Here is a 16,125-nt window from a genome sequence, read left to right on the forward strand (position 1 = left end):
TTTGATTAATGTGCACATACAGGTGTGTGTTTGTGTGGGTGCATGTGCGTGTGTTTCAGTGGGTGAATGTGCACGCACGCGTTTGTCTGTGTGGGTGAATGTGCACGTACGTGTGTGTGTTTTGGTGGGTGCATGCATTTCAGTGAGAAAATGTGCACGTACGCGTGTGTGTTTGGGTGGGTGCATGCATTTCAGTGAGAGAATGTGCACGTATGCGTGTGTGTTTGGGTGGGTGCATGTGCATGCATTTCGGTGCGTGCACGCCTTTCTTTGTGTTGGTGAATGTGCACGTACACGTGTGTGTTTGGGTGGGTGCATGTGCGTACATTTTGGTGGGTGAATGTGCACATACGTGTGTGTGTTTGGGTGGGTGCATGTGCATGTGCATGTACTTGGTGGGTGAATGTGCACATACGTGTGTGTGTTTGGGTGGGTGCATGTGCATGTACTTGGTGGGTGAAGGTGCGCGCACGCGTTTGTTTGCGTGGGTGATTGTGTGTTTGGGTGCACGTCTGACTCTTCCTAAGTTGCGGATCCTGGTCACTAGACGTGTGAATGATCTCTATCAGTTTGACACCTTTAAATGACTGAATCTATTCACTTCTCCCAGATGTCACATCTCTCAGTTTGGCACCTTATAGTTACCAAGATCTGAGCAGAACAAACAAGAAGGGAACTGATTTTGTGAGCAGTGATTGGATAATATTACAAGTAAAAATCAATTCAAGTGAAATCTAATCATGCACTGCTATCTAATGATAATAACACGTCACTATGCAGATTTCAAGGGAACTGTGACACTCTTTTTCATACCATAACCTTGCACGACGGTTAATGAAAATCATTAACTTCATCTCAAGTGAAATCCACAGTTTGAATGTTGTGGAAAGACAAGTGCTCCTTAGACTCAAAGCTCTGAAAGACCCTATTGTGAGAGCCCCTTAGTGCCAAGCTGCCCAGAGCAAGGGGCTTGTTAGAAAAGCCAGGCTGAATACAAAACCCTCTCAGATAGCAAGTGAACCGTGCAAAATGACTTAAACTAACAATAACCCCATTGCAGCCAGTCTTACTCTGAGGGCAGTTACTTATTCAACAAAAATTCATAGCAAAGGCCCCCGGGTACCCTTTTGTCTGGCTGTGGTGTTCAGAGTTTTTTGTTTTGTTTTGTTGTTTTCAGTTCACTGACTCTTAAAGGAAGGAAATGATGCTTAAAGCCCAGATCAAGTGGCTTTTAAACCACAACATTAAGTAGAGAAAAAGCTGTCAGTTTGTAGAAACCGAGCAACTAAACTGACCAATGACCTCACTTGTTCCCATCTGCCTTATCAGGCAAATAGGCTCCTCCGGAGTTTGGCAAGAGATGGGCAGCATTAAGCTACTGAGGTGTAATGAAGTCTAATTATACAAGGGGAAGCTTATGCAATATGTCTAGGTTCTCTATAATTGCAATAACAATATAATGAGACAGTAAGTCTAGAGGAAAGGTCTCAGAATGGGACATGTTCCCTTATCACTTATATACAATTGTCTGTCTATATATGGCAGCGATATTACAAGTCTATGATTACTTAAAGGGACAGTAAAGTAAAAAAAAAATCTTTCATGATTTAAATAGGGCTTGTAATTTTAAACAACTTTCCAATTTACTTGTATTACCAATTTTGCTTTGTTCTCTTGGTATTCTTAGTTGAAAGCTGAATCTAGGAGGTTCATGTGCTAATTTCTTAGACCTTGAAGACTGCCTCTAATCTGAAAGCATTTTGACAGTTTTTCACCACTAGAGGGCATTAGTTCACGTGTTTCATATAGATAACATTGAGCTCAGGCACGTGAAGCTCCTAGGAGTAAGCACTGATTGGATAAAAATGCAAGTCTGTCAAAAAAACTGAAATAAGGGGGCAGTTTGCAGAGGCATAAATACAAGGTAATCACAGAGGTAAAAAGTATATTATTATAACTGTGTTGGTTATGCAAAATTGGGGAATGGGTAATAAAGGGATTATCTACCTTTTTAAACAAAAACAATTCTGGTGTTTACTGTCCCTTTAAGTATAATTGTCTGTATATACATGACAGCTATCTAGAAAGATAACAAGTGGCACACTAATGATAGCGAGGGTCATAATAAGCAATATTACTGGACTGCGATATCATTAGCGCACAACTTACAAGTCTATGGTAAATCCCATTTTCCAGTGAAGGGTTAGCGGGGCCGGCATCGCACAACCAATACTTTCATTGGATATCGCAACTGCAATAAATAATGCTTATATTACAAGTTGAAAGTTATAGGTTGCACTTGAGCTCAAGCCAAAACCACAATTGAATATTTAGCATGACCTGAAGTAAAGTAAAGTTTAACATATTAAATTAAAGTATTAAACTCATATATACACTTTTTATTAAAAATATCAGCTTAATATTAATAAAAAGGTTTTAAAAGGGTTGCCCTTTAGAAATAACTGCATTTATGTATACATTTGTCTTAAGATCTGGATTGATATTAACAAACACAATCTGTTTTAACTAATTACACACACATTATTGTACTGTTCTTGTACATATTCAAATATTCATAGTATAAGTTGGAAAAAGTATGTGAAATCCTAAGCTAATGACCTCAACAAAAGCTAATTAGATCTGGAACTTGGCAAACCTGGTGTCCAATTAATGAAACGAGATTGGAGGTATGGGTTAGAGCTACTTTGACTTATAAAAACCACTCAAACATTTTGAGTTTGCAATTCACAAAATGCATGTGTTGATGTGAACCATGCCTCACAAAAAAAGAGCTCTCAGAAGACCTGTGATCAAGAATTGTTGTGTTGCATAAAGCTGGAAAGGGTTACAAAGTTATCTCAAAGAGCTTAGATATTCATCTGTCCACGGTTAGACAAATTGTCCATAAATGAAGACGATTTAGTACTGTGGCTACTCCCTGTAGAAGTGGCCATCTAGCCAAGATGACTCAAAGGGCACACTGCACAATTCTCAATGAGGTAACAAAGAACCCATTGGAACTGGTTAACATCTCTTTTTATGAGTCTACTATACGGAAAACACTGAAAAGACAGGACACCACAAAGAAAGACGTTGCTTTCCCCAAAAAACATTCCTGTGCACCTGAAGTTTGCCAAAGACCACCTTGACACTCCACAATGCTACTGGGAAAATGCTTTGTGGACTAATGAAATGGACCACTTGCCAAGGCCTTGTAGGACATACACCCAGTATTGTCTTTAAGAAAAATAGAGACATTGGGACCGATTTATCAAAGCTTCAACTGATAATACGCTGGAATCTTGCATCAAATTAGATACAAAGTTGATCCACCGTAGTTAACAAAGCATCAAGATAGTTAAATGTTGAAATGTGTGACGTAATATATGCTCCCATGATATCAATCCGACACAGATCGATGCTTGCGTCATTCCAGATGTTTCAAATTCACATTCAACGCTATTTGACCCTCTTCCCAATTTATCAAACATTCAACAGGTACGATTGCGACTATTGCGACGCAGCATACCTATTGTTCAAACCGCCACCCTTGAGGCTGCGAATGCCATAGAAATCAATGGGGAATCAATGGGAGTCTGAAAACATAAAAAGGTTATGTTCGATGCTGCAAGAGAATGAAGCATATAAGCATATTACATAATAAAAGTACTTATGGATTATGTTACATCTTTGTCTCTCATTATAAAGCAAGGGGACAATATTATTGCTTCAAATTTGGTACAAAGCATTGCTTCAAATTGGGTGCTCTAGTAGCTATAGGGATAAAAATGAAATACATTACATAATATAGCTAACTTCCTTTTTTGGATAAATCTATTTGCACTAAGTTTAACGTATGTAATACAAGTCCCACTCTCCACTTCGCACCAAATTTAACGCAACACTTTTCACACCAAATTTTACAGAAACTAGTGAAGTTTTCCACCACCTTTGATTGGGATATGCCTAATCACATGATTTATGACATCAGCCAATCTGATTGAAATATACATTTTATACTATCACTAACAAATCAAATTGCTCTATAATTGATCAAGTATCATTGATCACTCATGAGAACTTGTAAGTGCCATTTGTTACATTGTACATTATAGTTTGAAAGTGTGTATATGTGAAATTAGTTTTAAAGTTAAACATTGATGATGACATTAGGACACACAGTGTAATATTTTAGACAATGATTTTAAAAATCGAATGCTGTTTGATTCAATATAATCTTAAATTGATAGTTCAAAGGGATAGTCTACCTAACATTAAACTGTCATGAATCAGATACAGCAGAAATTGAAATCACCTCTTTACTGTCATGCTATTTTCAGTGTTCTTCTTTCTTCTCTTGAATTTCATTTTCATTAAGAAATGTTATCTTATATGCTAGCCTATTTTATAAAACCTGTGTAGGGGTGGTGTTTAAAACTAGACTGCAATCAGGAGGGGTTACACAGGTGCAGAGAGAAAACTGACCCAGCTCTTAAAATATCCATTGATTGCAAATAAATACATATGATACCCTTATTACATGTTATATTCACAATTATTCTTGCTCAGAATAATTATATATTTACGCTATATACATATAGTGGTATAAATAAACACAAAGATATGAAAGACAACATTGTTTAGAACAAAAAAGCAATTTATGGACATGTAAATATGGACAACGTACACATTTGATCATTAATAATCATTTAAAAAAACAAAAAAAACATGAAATAGGCATATCATGATTTGTAGAAATACAAATACACATTAATTTATGTGAAAATATCATATATCAGTTTTTTGTATAACAAATACATAGAAAATAACTATCTATGAGATATTATAGTTTGTTCAGGTATAAATCTAGCTATTTCTTAGACATTAAAGGTACAGTCAAGTAAAAAAAAAAAAACTTTCATGATTCAAATAGGGCATGTAATTTTAATTAACTTTCCAATTTACTTAAATCATCAATTTTGCTTTGTTCTCTTGGTTTTCTTAGTTGAAAGCTAAACCTAGGAGGATCATATGCTAATTTCTTAGACCTTGAAGGCCGCTTCTAATCTAAATGAATTTTGACAGTTTTTCACCACTAGAAGGCATTAGTTCATGTGTTTCATATAGATAACATTGAGCATATGCATGTGAATTTACCGATGAGTGAGCACTGATTTGCTAAACTGCAAGTCTGTCAAAAGAACTGAAATAAGGGGGCAGTCTGCAGAGGCTTAGATACAAGATTATTACAGAGGTAAAATGTGTATAATTATAACTGTGTTGGTTATGCAACACTGGGGAAAGGGTAATTAAGGGATTATCTATCTTTTAAAACAACAAAAATTCTGGTGTTGACTGTCCCTTTAACAGATGAAAAATAAAAGATTAGCTTTAGAGAATGTGCTTGTTCATGGACAGTAATGAAATGGTATAAAGTCTAAAAAACCAGAATATCTGCGACATCGATGACTCTTATTTATCAACAGTCCGATGTTCATCGCTCTGTACTTGACACGCGTGTTTTTGACAGAGTTTTAATAAATAAGGGCTTCGTATGTAGATTTGCGGCAGCAATGTCTAGTGATGTTTGGCGAGCGTATTGACGCCAGCGAATGTACAGAGATTGACGCTTTGATAAATCAGCCCCATTTAGAGTATAATATCAACATCAAGATTGAAATGAGTAAAATATAACAAAGCAACAGAAGGATCAAATTGATTGCCTTTAAAATGTGATACATATAAATGTGGGAGGAAAGGTTGTTGCATGTGGGCCCTAATTGATACCAAAACAGAGTTAACAACTAATTGGAACAGCACAATGGAGTTTAAAATAAAATGTAGCACTACATGTAACTCCACTTCTGTGGTTTATCAGTTGACCTGTGTGTGTGAAAGTATTTACATAGGTCGTAAGAAGCGAAAAATAAAACGTAGGGTATATGAACTTCTCACTAATATAAAAAATACATATAGTCATAGGGGCCTATTTATTAATGTGCGAGCGGACATGATCCGATATTGCGGATCATGTCCACTGCACATCGTCAAATGCCGACAACATACGCTCTTGGCATTTACCATTGCACCAGCAGTCTGGTGAACTGCTGGTGCAATGCCGCCCCCTGCAGATTTGGCCGCTAGCAGGGGGTGTCAATCAACTCGATCTTATTCGATCGGGTTGACTTCTGCCGATTTCTGTCCGCCGCCTCAGAGCTCAGAGATCCATACGGATCTTGATAAATATGCCCCATCGTGTGTCCCAACACTGCAAAGTCAAACATAAGTGTAGTAGCAAAGGTATTAGGTTTAAGGTCTTAGAACATATTGCTATAGACAGTAGCAAAGGCAACCGTCTTATGAAATAAAGGAAGGCAGAGACAAAATGAACTCATATATTAGAAAGCATGTCCCCAGAAGGGTTGAATATCAATATAGATATACAAACGTTTATGCTGTAATTGCAATCAATTATAATGCTGTATACAAATGTTGTTTTTTTGTGTAATGCTTTTGTAATTGATTATAGTATTTTTTAAATAAGTCAAATGATGGATGTCTTTAAAAGGAGGTTTGTGAATAATGACGGCAAAGTGTAAACATAGAGATAAAGGAAAGGAAATATTTATGTTGGACATGTTATTACCAAACCGTTTAGGCCAACGATCATTGTAATTATAAACTATTATAATAATAAAGATGGACCAATAACAGGAAGCCAAAATAGAGCCGGGCGGAGTAAAATATATGCCCGGCAAATTTAAATGTTTTCCGGTTAGCGTTGTCTATATGCTCATTTCCTGTTGAGAAACTCTGTCCGGGAACAGACAAAACACGTTTAGAGAGCAGAGAGAAGGATATACTTACAGCCTGAACACAGGTATAAGGGAACAGTCAGTCATGGAAATCCAAAAGACTGTATAAAACTTGCCGCACAGAAGAGTGGGTAACATTCTGCGAGTTGGGATCGGACTGAGGATACAGCCTGTGAGCAGAGACTGTGTATTTAGGGGTCGATTTATCAAGCTGCGGTGGACAGGGGCACACATATGCGCCCCTGTCCGCCGCAGCTAGCCTCTGGTGGACTGAATTCCGCTGCCGTAATTCAGCATTGCACACAAGCACTATTTTGCGCTTGCGTGCCACCCTGCCTGTGCACAGCCAATCACACAAGAGCTGTCAATCTCCCTGGTCGTACGAGACCGGGGAGATTGAAATTTGCCACCTAAGAGGTGGCGAAAGGTTAGTAAAGCAGCGGTCTGGTGACCACTGCTCCTTAAATACGGACTGCAGGTTCTCTTGTGAGAAAGCTTTAAAAGGCCAAAAAAGAGGCAGAAAATGGCAAAGTACTGTATAAAGAGGGCACCGTGCTGCACTAGATTACAAAGACTTCAGATATTTAAAATTAAGTGTTTATGTTTTTAGGGAAATTTTATTTTTAAATAGTAAATTTTAACAATTACTTTTTTTTGAAAACTTAGGGATCTGGGGAGTCTTAGCTTAAGGGTGAGTTTGGTCTATGGTGAGGTTTTAGGGTATGGGTCAGTTTGGGGGGATTCTTGTGTAGGGTGGTGATCAACAGATAAAGAGTTAATAGCAGGGAACATTTTTAACCATGGGAATCTGGTGGTTTAGGGGTTAATATAAGGGAGATATTTAGCTATCATGATCTAATGGATTAGGGGTTAATAGAAGGGGGAACATTTTATTCATGAGGTCTGGGTGTTTAGGGATTTATAGCAGGGCATTTTTTATTGATGTGGGTCTGATGCTTTAGCGGTTAATAGTTGGGGATTTTTATTGATGGGTTCTGATGATTCAGGGGTTAACCAATGAGGATTTTTATTTATGTAGGTCTGGTGGTTTAGGGGTTAATAGCAAAGGATTTTTGGTGGTCTGGCGATTTACAGGTGAATAATAAAAAGTTTTTTTTTTGCATCAGGGTTTTTAGTGGTTAAATAATTAATACACCACTAGCTCTTAGCTGGTTAATAGCAATGTTGTGGTGGTTAGTGGTTAATAGCGTAGGGTATTTTTTTACTGTTGAGGGTGAGGAGGTTAATAGGGGAAGTTAGATTACTGTTGAGGGTGAAGGGGTTAATAGGGGAAGTTAGATTACTGTTGGGGGTGAGGGGTTAATAAGGAAGTTAGATTACTGTTGGGGGTGAGGGGGTTAATAGGGGAAGTTAGATTACTGTTGGGGTAAGGGGGTTAATAGGGGAAGTTAGATTACTGTTGGTGGTGAGGGGGTTAATAGGGGAAGTTAGATTACTGTTGGGGGTGAGGGGGTTCATAGGAGAAGTTAGATTACTGTTGGGGTGAGGGGTTAATAAGGAAGTTAGATTACTGTTGGAGGTGAGGGGGTTAATAGCTGAAGTGACATTACTTTTGGGGGTGAGGGGGTTAATAGGGGAAGTTAGATTACTGTTGGGGTGAGGGGGTTAATAGGGAAGTTAGATTACTGTTGGGGGTGAGGGTGTTAATAGGGGACGTTAGATTACTGTTGGGGGTTGTGGGGTTATAAAGTTAATATATGAAGAGGTATACCATTGGGGATTAGTTCCTTGTTGCAATAAAAAACACTAAACAGGGGGGTTATACATAAAAGAAATCATTGCAATATTTATTATTTGTCTTTTTAAAAGGATTTTACCTGTTATTTATTTTTGTAAACTTAATTTGTGCAGGGTCCATTACTCCCTACCACAGTTCTACAAGGGGTTTGGATCTCTACAGGAAAGCATATCTAACTTGATGCCATAAGTCTTCTAGAGTAATATGAGCTTGTTTACTATTCAGTGAACGCTAGAGAAACAGGAAGTCAGGTTCTTGCCCATGCTCAGAGGAGGTAGAATGTAACTGAAGTTCTCAGCATGTCATCTGTCTTAGCTCCCTAATAGCAGGGGCTACACTAAACATTTCTAAGAGTTCATTTTGCAAGAAAACAAGTAATATGTTTGCTTTTTTCTCATAATCTGTTTCTTTTACATTTATTTATTTTTACTAAAGGAGCACTGTTTCATATCCAAGTAGTTCTCCATTTCTTAATTCATACACATGGACAAAGTGTGTCTTCTTATACACAGTTAAAATGTGTTCACAAATTATCTTCCCTATAGATTTTTTTATGCATAAAACATTCTGTCATCAAAATTTGCTAAACATGTCTAAAACATACCTACTAATAATACACTTTTTGTGGGGGGACACATAGGAAAAACTGAGCAAAATCTAGTATATTCTGTGAACTGGCATCTAGCAGGCAATAAAACCATGATCCATAAAATTTATTTCACAATCTTTATGTAATGAACTATCACTACATATATCATACAAAGCAGTACTGTACATGAAATCCAAAAAATTAATATAAAGTACTTTTCTTTTTTATTATTTAAACTTCTGAGAAAGTGCTATAAATTACAGCATCTGTAGTTATTAATAATCTGAGCTTAATTTATTATTATTATTATTATTATTATTATTAATTTTTATTAATAGCACCACTGTAAAATAGAGGTGTAAATTACAGTTTTAGGAAAATTTCTGGTACTCTAATGAATTACTGTAACATTAATTTAATAGAGAGATATATTAGACTATTATGAATTCATATTTGGCCCCGAATAAAAAGGATTCAACTCAGAAAATATTATTGAAAATTATTAGTCTTTAAAAAAAGAAAGAAAAAAAAAAAAGAAAATAAACATATTTTCCCCATTAGCAGAAATGTGAAATAAAAAAAGCACCAGAGATCACCAGTAAAGGCATTTTGTTGAGGTAAAATAAGCATTGCTGCCGGGAACATATCCCTGCGGTTTAACATCACAAAATTATTCATTATTACGTTAGGGCAGAAAAGAGGCCGAGAGGGAATCTGTGGTTAGAACTGATGCTAAGAGAGTAAGACAAGACTTTTTTTCACCTTAACCCTCTGTCCGTGGGGAGCAGAAGTACTAACAGGCTCAGTATTCTCTGTACTTGTAAGAAAATAAACAGCCATAAAACTATTAAGGACTTATGAGAAGACTCTGCACTCTGCACATTGAAGCTTTTGCCTTTTTAACACTGTTATTAATTGTCTGAATTAAAGTTTCACACCTCTCTGTGGTAATAACATATGAAGTGAGCTACAGGCTCAGACATCTGTACAGTAATTACACAAAGGTGATCAGACACAGATATCTAATATTTATATAGATACAGTAATTACACAAAGGTGATCAGACACGGATGTATAATATTTATATAGATCCAGTAATTACACAAAGGTGATCAGACACAGATATCTAATATTTATATAGATCCAGTAATTACACAAAGGTGATCAGACACAGATATCTAATATTTATATAGATGCAGTAATTACACAAAGGTGATCAGACACAGATATCTAATATTTATATAGATACAGTAATTACACAAAGGTGATCAGACACAGATATCTAATATTTATATAGATACAGTAATTACACAAAGGTGATCAGACACAGATATCTAATATTTATATAGATCCAGTAATTACACAAAGGTGATCAGACACAGATATCTAATATTTATATAGATCCAGTAATTACACAAAGGTGATCAGACACAGATATCTAATATTTATATAGATCCAGTAATTACACAAAGGTGATCAGACACAGATATCTAATATTTATATAGATCCAGTAATTACACAAAGGTGATCAGACACAGATATCTAATATTTATATAGATCCAGTAATTACACAAAGGTGATCAGACACAGATATCTAATATTTATATAGATCCAGTAATTACACAAAGGTGATCAGACACAGATATCTAATATTTATATAGATCCAGTAATTACACAAAGGTGATCAGACACATATATCTAATATTTATATAGATACAGTAATTACACAAAGGTGATCAGACACAGATATCTAATATTTATATAGATCCAGTAATAACACAAAGGTGATCAGACACAGATATCTAATATTTATATAGATACAGTAATTACACAAAGGTGATCAGACACAGATATCTAATATTTATATAGATACAGTAATTATACAAAGGTGATCAGACACAGATATCTAATATTTATATAGATCCAGTAATTACACAAAGGTGATCGTACAAAGATATCTAATATTTATATAGATATAGTAATTACACAAAGGTGATCGTACAAATATATCTAATACTTATATAGATACAGTAATTACACAAAGGTGATCGTACAAATATATCTAATATTTATATAGATACAGTAATTACACAAAGGTGATCGTACAAATATATCTAATATTTATATAGATACAGTAATTACACAAAGGTGATTGTACAAATATATCTAATATTTATATAGAAACAGTAATTACACAAAGGTGATCAGACACAGATATCTAATATTTATATAGATCCAGTGATTACACAAAGGTGATCAGACAGAGATATCTGATATTTATATAGATCCAGTGATTACACAAAGGTGATCATACACAGATATCTAATATTTATATAGATACAGTAATTACACAAAGGTGATCAGACACAGATATCTAATATTTATATAGATACAGTGATTATATAAAGGTGATCAGACACAGATATCTAATATTTATATAGATACAGTGATTACACAAAGGTGATCATACACAGATATCTAATATTTATACAGATACAGTAATTACACAAAGGTGATCAGACACAGATATCTAATATTTATATAGATCCAGTAATTACACAAACGTGATCGTACAAATATATCTAATATTTATATAGATACAGTAATTACATAAAGGTGATTAGACACAGATATCTAATATTTATATAGATCCAGTAATTACACAAAGGTGATCAGACACAGATATCTAATATTTTTATAGATACAGTAATTACACAAAGGTGATCGTACAAATATATCTAATATTTATATAGATCCAGTAATTACACAAAGGTGATCATACAAATATATCTAATATTTATATAGATCCAGTAATTACACAAAGGTGATCAGACACAGATATCTAATATTTATATAGATCCAGTAATTACACAAAGGTGATCGTACAAATATATCTAATATTTATATAGATCCAGTAATTACACAAAGGTGATCAGACACAGATATCTAATATTTATATAGATCCAGTAATTACACAAAGGTGATCAGACACAGATATCTAATATTTATATAGATCCAGTAATTACACAAAGTTGATCAGACACAGATATCAAATATTTATATAGATCCAGTAATTACACAAAGGTGATCAGACACAGATATCTAATATTTATATAGATCCAGTAATTACACAAAGGTGATCAGACACAGATATCTAATATTTATATAGATCCAGTAATTACACAAAGGTGATCGTACAAATATATCTAATATTTGTATAGAAACAGTAATTACATAAAGGTGATCAGACACAGATATCTAATATTTATATAGATCCAGTAATTACACAAAGGTGATCAGACACAGATATCTAATATTTATATAGATCCAGTAATTACACAAAGGTGATCAGACACAGATATCTAATATTTATATAGATCCAGTGATTACACAAAGGTGATCAGACACAGATATCTAATATTTATATAGATCCAGTAATTACGCAAAGGTGATCAGACACAGATATCTAATATTTATATATATACAGTAATTACACAAAGGTGATCATACAAATATATCTAATATTTATATAGATACAGTAATTACATAAAGGTGATTAGACACAGATATCTAATATTTATATAGATACAGTAATTACAAAAAGGTGATCGTACAAATATATCTAATATTTATATAGATCCAGTAATTACACAAAAGTGATCAGACACAGATATCTAATATTTATATAGATCCAGTAATTACACAAAGGTGATCAGACACAGATATCTAATATTTATATAGATCCAGTAATTACACAAAGGTGATCAGACACAGATATCTAATATTTATATAGATCCAGTAATTACACAAAGTTGATCAGACACAGATATCAAATATTTATATAGATCCAGTAATTACACAAAGTTGATCAGACACAGATATCTAATATTTATATAGATCCAGTAATTACACAAAGGTGATCAGACACAGATATCTAATATTTATATAGATCCAGTAATTACACAAAGGTGATCGTACAAATATATCTAATATTTGTATAGAAACAGTAATTACACAAAGGTGATCAGACACAGATATCTAATATTTATATAGATCCAGTAATTACACAAAGGTGATCAGACACAGATATCTAATATTTATATAGATCCAGTAATTACACAAAGGTGATCAGACACATATATCTAATATTTATATAGATCCAGTGATTACACAAAGGTGATCAGACACAGATATCTAATATTTATATAGATCCAGTAATTACGCAAAGGTGATCAGACACAGATATCTAATATTTATATAGATACAGTAATTACACAAAGGTGATCATACAAATATATCTAATATTTATATAGATACAGTAATTACATAAAGGTGATTAGACACAGATATCTAATATTTATATAGATACAGTAATTACACAAATGTGATCGTACAAATATATCTAATATTTATATAGATCCAGTAATTACACAAAAGTGATCAGACACAGATATCTAATATTTATATAGATCCAGTAATTACACAAAGGTAATCAGACACAGATATTTAATATTTATATAGAGCTAGTAATTACACAAAGGTGATCAGACACAGATATCTAATATTTATATAGAGATCCAGTTATTACACAAAGGTGATCGTACAAAGATATCTAATATTTATATAGATCCAGTAATTACATAAAGGTGACCAGACACAGATATCTAATATTTATATACAGTAATTACACAAAGGTGATCGTACAAACATATTTAATATTTATATAGATCCAGTAATTACACAAAGGTGATCGTACAAATATATCTAATATTTATATAGATCCAGTAATTACACAAAGGTGATCAGACACAGATATCTAATATTTATATAGATCCAGTAATTACACAAAGGTGATCAGACACAGATATCTAATATTTATATAGAGATCCAGTTATTACACAAAGGTGATCGTACAAAGATATATAATATTTATATAGATCCAGTAATTACATAAAGGTGATCAGACACAGATATCTAATATTTATATAGAGTAATTACACAAAGGTGATCATACAAACATATCTAATATTTATATAGATCCAGTAATTACACAAAGGTGATCGTACAAATATATCTAATATTTATATAGAAACAGTAATTACATAAAGGTGATCAGACACAGATATCTAATATTAATATAGATACAGTAATTACACAAAGGTGATCAGACACAGATATCTAATATTTATATAGAGATCCAGTTATTACACAAAGGTGATCGTACAAAGATATATAATATTTATATAGATCCAGTAATTACATAAAGGTGATCAGACACAGATATCTAATATTTATATACAGTAATTACACAAAGGTGATCGTACAAACATATCTAATATTTATATAGATCCAGTAATTACACAAAGGTGATCGTACAAATATATATAATATTTATATAGAAACAGTAATTACATAAAGGTGATCAGACACAGATATCTAATATTAATATAGATACAGTAATTACATAAAGGTGATCAGACACAGATATCTAATATTTATATAGATACAGTAATTACACAAAGGTGATCAGATACAGATATCTAATATTTATATAGATACAGTAATTACACAAAGGTGATCAGACACAGATATCTAATATTTATATAGATCCAGTAATTACACAAAGGTGATCAGACACAGATATCTAATATTTATATAGATCCAGTAATTACACAAAGGGGATCATACAAAGATATCTAATATTTATATAGATCCAGTAATTACATAAAGGTGATCCGACACAGATATCTAATATTTATATACAGTAATTACACAAAGGTGATTGTACAAACATATCTAATATTTATATAGATCCAGTAATTACACAAAGGTGATCGTACACAGATATCTAATATTTACATAGATCCACTAATTACACAAAGGTGATCAGACAGAGATATCTAATATTTATATAGATACAGTATTTACACAAAGGTGATCATACACAGATATCTAATATTTATATAGATACAGTAATTACATAAAGGTGATTGTACACAGATATCTAATATTTATATAGATACAGTAGTTAAACAAAGGTGATCGTACAAAGATATCTAATATTTATATAGATACATTAATTACATAAAGGTGATTGTACACAGATATCTAATATTTATATAGATACAGTAATTAAACAAAGGTGATCGTATACAGATATCTAATATTTACATAATAGATCCAGTAATTAGGTGATCAGACACAGATATCTAATATGTATATAGATACAGTAATTACACAAAGGTGATCAGACACAGATATATAATATTTATATATAGAGACAGTAATTACACAAAAATATTCTTAATAATTACACAAATATACCAATAATCACACAAATATACTCAATAATTACATACATATTCCTGGTAATTACACAAATATACCCAGTACTTATGCAAACAATTCCAGTAATTATACAAATTGTAAGTTCCCACGAGAATAGGGCCCTCAATTCCCCCTGTATTTGTCTGTAAAATTTTGTGTCTTATCGTATTGTTTCTCCACTGCACTGTTATCCTTGTACCCATGGGCAGCGCTGCGGAATCTGTCGGCGCTTTATAAATAAAGAATAATAATAATATTTTCAGTATTTAAACAAATATACCCAGTAATTACACAAATATACCCAGTAATTAAACAAATATATGCAATAAATACAAAAAAATATACCCAGTAATTACACAAGTATATCCAGTAATTAAACAAATATATGCAGTAATTACACAAATATACCCAGTACATAAACATATATACCGATAATTAAACAAATATATGCAGTAATTATACAAATATACCCAGTAATCACACAAATATATGTACTAATTACACAAATATACCCAGTAATTAAACAAATATCCTCAGTAATTACACAAAAATACCCAGTAATTACACAAATATACCCAGTAATTAAACAAATATATGCAGTAATTACACAAATATACTCAGTAATTACACAAATA

The sequence above is a fragment of the Bombina bombina genome, chromosome 8, assembly GCF_027579735.1.
Source record: "Bombina bombina isolate aBomBom1 chromosome 8, aBomBom1.pri, whole genome shotgun sequence".
In the NCBI taxonomy this organism is placed as follows: Eukaryota; Metazoa; Chordata; class Amphibia; order Anura; family Bombinatoridae; genus Bombina; species Bombina bombina.